Source organism: Lolium perenne, chromosome 3 (assembly GCF_019359855.2).
Source record: "Lolium perenne isolate Kyuss_39 chromosome 3, Kyuss_2.0, whole genome shotgun sequence".
Taxonomy (NCBI): domain Eukaryota; kingdom Viridiplantae; phylum Streptophyta; class Magnoliopsida; order Poales; family Poaceae; genus Lolium; species Lolium perenne.
In genome coordinates, this window is record NC_067246.2 from 331,129,828 (window position 1) to 331,136,572 (window position 6,745).

Here is a 6,745-nt window from a genome sequence, read left to right on the forward strand (position 1 = left end):
AAATTTTAGTGCACAAATTTTTAGTGGAAGAATTCCTATCAAACTCAATCCGTCATATAAAATCAAGAGATCCAAGCGAGAAAATTTTGTAAGGATTCAAATCCTCCAAATTCCATACGCGGTGAAGTCGTAGCAATAGGTTTGAGCGGGTGGAAGATTCCCTCCCAAATGACGCGCTAGGGCTCTGAGTGAACCTTTGGCTTGTTGTCTCTGAAGTGGCAGCTTGTGCGTGTTGTTACCTCTTGTGGGTGTCGTCGTGGAACTTCGATCTCTCGTTTCAGTGGTTTCAGTGTCAAGTCTTGGCTGTTCTCTTTAACACATTGTATTGGTTTGGCCATGTGTGACTCTTTTATAAGGCTGTTTCAAGGAAGAGTCAATGATATTTCGATCGTGCAAATGAAGTTAAATTTCCATGGATTGAAATCCCGCAGGTTACATTTGAATCAAGCTTACCCTTAGACTTCCTAGAGAACTTGTGTGTCAAGTAAATACCAAATAGAAATATGAATACCCCAAATCCTGTTAGCTTAATCCAAGAAAAAATATAAAGATTGGAATTGTGGTAAGAGGCCGTTGGAGCTAGATCGCACGTATGCTTAGCCACACAATTACTTACTTATTTTGACAATGGATTGATTGTTTATGTTGCCGTGTAACAGTTTTTTATAATATAGCGGATCCACTAGCTAGTGGCTGGCTAGGTCAGGTCGACAATACTATATCTACTGGAATCTATAAGATGCATTGCCCCTTTCTGGAAACGAAAAAGAAGGGCGCGCACGTACTATATGTGACTATGTGAGGCATCTCAGCGCGCTGTTGGCCTACTATTGGTACGAGTCCAATTCGGGTACACTCAAGTTGGGGGTATTTTAGTTAGGAAGCCTGAGACAAATTCAATGATACATCCGTTCTCAGACAAAACACATACGCATACTATAATCGTGTGAACGCTGGCAGAATTACTAACGTACCAATTCATGCCAGTTACTCGCAGGCTCGGTAGTAGAGGGTAGAACGTATAAAATAAATAGGTAGATCGATGCTGTATGGTTTTACAAGTGCAGTCGATCTCAGGTGGAGCTACGGCTTATCCTAATCGGGCTTATGTTAATCGATCAGGGGCAGATGCCAGGACCGGATTCGCCACACTGGGTGCTCGTGCCGGAGCGCGCCCGGCGCGTGCTCGCCCGTGCCCTGGAGCGGGTTCCCTCTCTTCCAACACATACATGCAGGCGCCTACGCGACGCTAGCTTCGCTCACGGCAGCGCTAAGCTTAACTAATTTACCCTGGATCGATCCGGGCAGCAGAAATACATATATACCTGTACTTTGGCTGTTATGCATTGACTCTAGGGTACAGTTCAAGATATATTAGTTAAAGAGATCAATTACAAGACGAGGAGACCTTGTGGCATTGGCAGATTGGCGCTAAGCTTTATAAATGGAATCGATCACATGCGCTAAATTCTAAGTATACACAAGATGATGATGATGGTATGAGCCGGAGGCAGGGGCACAGCGCGTGCTCGCGAGTGCAGTGGATGGGTTAGCCATCTTCCAACACGTACGCACACGCGCCTGCGTATATGCCTGCAATCTAGCTGCTTTGCTCGGAGCATCTGTCACTCTACGGCAGTATCCTTCGTAACGATCCAAAAGACCTAAACCTTTTTCTGTCCCCCTCTCTCTCTCTCAGTTTTAGCCTTTGAGGTTTCTTTCCCATATCTCCTGGCACCACTGGTAGATGCCAAAAGATTTCATACTTTTGTCATCCTAAAGCAAAAGAAATGAAAAATTAGGCAAATGGAGTATAACATGTGGATGTAGCACCCCTCACATGCAGAGGCCGGATCTATTGCTTAATGTAATAAAGTGCCCATTTTCGAAAAAGCACCCCCTCATATCACTGGACGGACGTGTCCTTAGGCTGGCTACAACATACCTAGCTAGCCAAGTGGTGGTGCTCTAACATTATTGAAATAAGTCACTACAAGCATCTCGCTATTGACGAGAACATCAACTACCTCCTTGGTGAGACAAACATGACTTCAAACTTAGGATTTCAGGCTATCTGGACACATACATCCGCTCCACTAGCCACACAATCAATACTTTGGTTCTCCATTTGAAGCCAAAAAAAGCTACGCGCAATCAAACTAAAAGTAATTTATCCACCTTATTGCAATGATGAGCTTGATGATGATGCTCAACTTTTTTATCTCAGAGACTTTGTCTACATCTCAAGTATTAAGCACATGGTAATGAAAGATTGATGCACTAGGTAATTAAACCAAAAGTTCGAATTGATTGAAAGGGATTAGGCACCACATTTATATTCAACACTTCCCCTCACGTCTAGACTATTTTAATTCTTAGCGCATGAAAAATTGATACACTAGCCAGTTAAGCCATAGTCCAAACTGATGGTAAGGGACTAGGCACCGTATTTATATTCAACACGTAAAAGTGGGAGAAATTTTGTATCGTCAATGCTATAGGACGCGGAAGTAGGTGCCAAGTCAGAAGAAACTAAGCGCCAGCTGACGGAGGAAGGATAAATTATTTAGTTAGCATACACTTTGTTATATTTAATTTAACGGAATGCAAATTTGATCTCAGGTGCATATGCTCCTTTTACCTAGAAAAATATTTTGAAATGCTAAAACAATTAGGACAAAAATTTGGCATATATATCTCCACATTGTATGTGCTTGCTTAAGGTTTCATAAAAAAAAACTGTCGTTCTTCGTAGCCTGTGTAAAAAGACAAAAAAAATGCTTCTTAAAAAGCCTTATTTTACCACCGAAATTTGTCTTTTTTGCATGGGCCACAGAAAATTTCAATGTATCTTCAAACAAATTGGTGAGCGCGTAGGTAATGGATACGGACGTGCATCACTTTTGTTTGTATTTTTTGACACATTTTAATAATTTGAAAATGCATTTCAAATAAGGGAGCATATGCACCTAGGAGCAAAAACACCATGCCCTTTAATTTAAATATAATTTTATATACAGTTTGTAGCATCAACACTTAGTGCTAAGGAATGTGGTAAAGCTTGAATAAAGAGAAGAACTCAAAGTTTCGATATTAGCGTTTGATTTCTGATTGTTAGGAACGTTTATGCTCTTAAAACTAGTTACTCATGCCATGTTAGATATAACATGTGTTTGGACACTTGTGATGATGGATGCTAAGCAGGATGAGCTGGCTGTTGTGATGATGACACCAAACTAACCACTCGTAGTTCTTCTTCTCGCCTATTCAAGCAACCTGAAAAGTAAAAGCAAATGCCTTGTGACCGCAACTCCACCGTATGGTTGTGAAGCACAAGGTTTTGTGTAAGTAAAATAAACCTAATAATAAAAAGTATAATTTAACAAACTAGGAAAGAAAATGCAAACTAGAAAAGTAAAAAATAAATAAAGGAAACTTCTTGTTGGGTTTTCGGTATGATTTACAAGTAATAAATATTTTTGTATTTTCGTATTTAGTTTTAGCAAAAATTGTAAATGCAAGTAAAAGGTGTTTCTTATGACTAAAATTGGACTTGGGTTCATAGTTTCACTTGACTACTCTCTCATAAATTATAGTGGACATAAAAAAATTATATAATGATATATATATGATTAAATATTCATATAGAATTTGATGAGCATTCATATGTGCATCATGTCCTATTATTAAGATGATATAAAGCATTGATGTCTACTCACGCTTCTTTTCCTGTAGACAGTGTTGGACCTCCAAAAGCAGAGGTTTGTAGAACAGCAACAAGTTTTCCCTTAAGTGGATCACCCAAGGTTTATCGAACTCAGGGAGGAAGAGGTCAAAGATATCCCTCTCAAGCAACCCTGCAACCACAAAGCAAGAAGTCTCTTGTGTCCCCAACACACCTAATACACTTGTCAGGTGTATAGGTGCACTAGTTCGGCGAAGAGATAGTGAAATACAGGTGGTATGAATATATATGAGCAGTAGTAACGGCACTAGAAAATAGCTTGATGCTACGCCTGGCGTGTGGTTGATGGTGGTAATATTGCGAGCGATACGGATGCGGTAGAAACGATAAACAAGCGATGATTGCAGTATTTGGGAACAAGGCCTATGGATTATACTTTCGCTAGTGGACACTCTCAACATTGATCACATAATAAAACCACTCTACACTCTGTTGTTGGATGATGAACACCACTAATTGTGTAGGATTACACGAACCCTCAATGCCGGAGTTAACAAGCTCCACAATATTCGATATTCATATTTAAATAACCTTAGAGTGCATGATAGATCATTGCAATTACACCAAGTACTAACATAGCATGCACACTGTCACCATCACACTATGAAGGAGGCATAGATCACATCAATACTATCATAGCAATAATTAACTTCATAATCTACAAGAGATTACAATCATAACCTATGCCAAGTACTACACGATGCACACACTGTCACCATTACACCGTGCAGGAGGAACAGACTACTTTAATAACATCACTAGAGTAGCAATTAGAATAGTAGTGATACAAAGCACATTGCAATCATAAAGGGATATAAATAAGCACCTCACTATGCTATTCATAACAGTGAATAAGTATTCTGTGAAATATAGCCTAAGAGACCCACACGGTGCACACACTGTCACCTTTACACACGTGGGACAAGGAGTCTCCGGAGATCACATAAGTAAAATCCATTTGACTAGCATAATGACATCTAGATTACAAGCATCATCATATGAATCTCAATCATGTAAGGCAGCTCATGAGATTATTGTATTGAAGTACATAGGAGAGAGATTAACCACATAGCTACCGGTACAGCCCCTTAGCCTCGATGGAGAACTACTCCCTCCTCATGGGAGACAGCAGCGTTGATGAAGATGGCGGTGGAGATGACAGCGGTGTCGATGGAGAAGCCTTCCGGGGGCACTTCCCCGTCCCGGCGGCGTGCCGGAACAGAGAGTCATGTCCCCCAGATCTTGGCTTCGCGATGGCGGCGGCTCTGGAAGGTTTCTCGTACCGTGGCTTTTCCGTCTCGAAGTTTTAGGTCAGGGACCTTTATATAGGCGAAGAGTCGGAGTCGGAGGGGGTACGGAGCTGCCACACAATAGGGCGGCGCGGCCCACACCCTGGCCGCGCCAGCCTGGTGTGTGGGGCCCCCAGGGCTCCCCTCTGGTGGCTCTCGGGTGTTCTGGAAGCTTCGTGGGATTTTAAGATTCTGGGCGTTGATTTTGTCCAATTCCGAGAATATTTCCTTACTAGGATTTCTGAAACCAAAAACAGCAGAAAACAAGAACTGGCACTTCGGCATCTCGTCAATAGGTTAGTTCCGGAAAATGCATAAAAATGATATAAAGTGTGAACAAAACATGTAGGTATTGTCATAAAACAAGCATGGAACATAAGAAATTATCGATATGTTGGAGACGTATCAGCATCCCCAAGCTTAGTTCCTACTCGTCGTCGAGTAGGTAAACGATAACAAAGATAATTTCTGAAGTGACATGCTACCAACATAATCTTGATCATACTATTGTAAAGTATATGAGATGAATGCAGCGATTCAAGACAATGGTAATGCAATGAGTAAACAATTGAATCATATAGCAAAGACTTTTCATCAATAGTACTTTCAAGACAAGCATCAATAAGTCATGCATAAGAGTTAACTCATAAAGCAGTAAATTTAAAGTAAAGGCATTGAAGCAACACAAAGAAAGATTAAGTTTCAGCGGTTGCTTTCAACTTGTAACATGTATATCTCATGGATATTGTCAACATAAAGTAATATAACAAGTGCAATATGCAAGTATGTAGGAATCAATGCACAGTTAACACAAGTGTTTGCTTCTAAGATAGAGAGAAATGGGTAAACTGACTCAACATAAAAGTAGAAGAAAGGCCCTTCGACGAGGGAAGCATCGATTGCTATATTTGTGCTAGAGCTTTTATTTTGAAAACATAAAGAGAGCATAAAAGTAAAATTTTGAGAGGTGTTTGTTGTTGTCAACGAATGGTAGTGGGCACTCTAACCCCCTTGCCAGACAAACCTTCAAAGAGCGGCTCCCATGAAACATTTTTATTTTTGGGTGGCACTCCTTCCAACCTTTACTTTCACAAACCATGGCTAACCGAATCCTCGGGTGCCTGCCAACAATCTCATACCATGAAGGAGTGCCTTTTATTTTAGTTTTATTTAGATGCCACTCCTCCCCACCTTTGCTTTCTCAACCCATGGCTAACCAAATCCTCGGGTGCCGTCCAACAATCACATACCATGGAGGAGTGTCTATTTTTTTGTAAAATTATGAAGGTAAATTAGTTTGGGACTGGGAATCCCATTGCCAGCTCTTTTTGTAAAATTATTGGATAAGCGGATGAAGCCACTAGTCCATTGGTGAAAGTTGCCCAACAAGATTGAAAGATAAACACCACATACTTCCTCATGAGCTATAAAACATTGACACAAATAAGAGGTAATAAATTTTGAAGTGTTTAAAGATAGCACTCAAGCAATTTACTTTGGAATGGCGGAGAAATACCATGTAGTAGGTAGATATGGTGGACACAAATGGCATAGTTTTTGGCTCAAGGATTTTGGATGCATGAGAAGTATTCCCTCTCAATACAAGGCTTAGGCTAGCAAGGTTGTTTGAAGCAAACAAAAGTATGAACTAGTACAACAAAACTTACATTAGAACATATTGCAAGCATTATAAGACTCTACATCGTCTTCG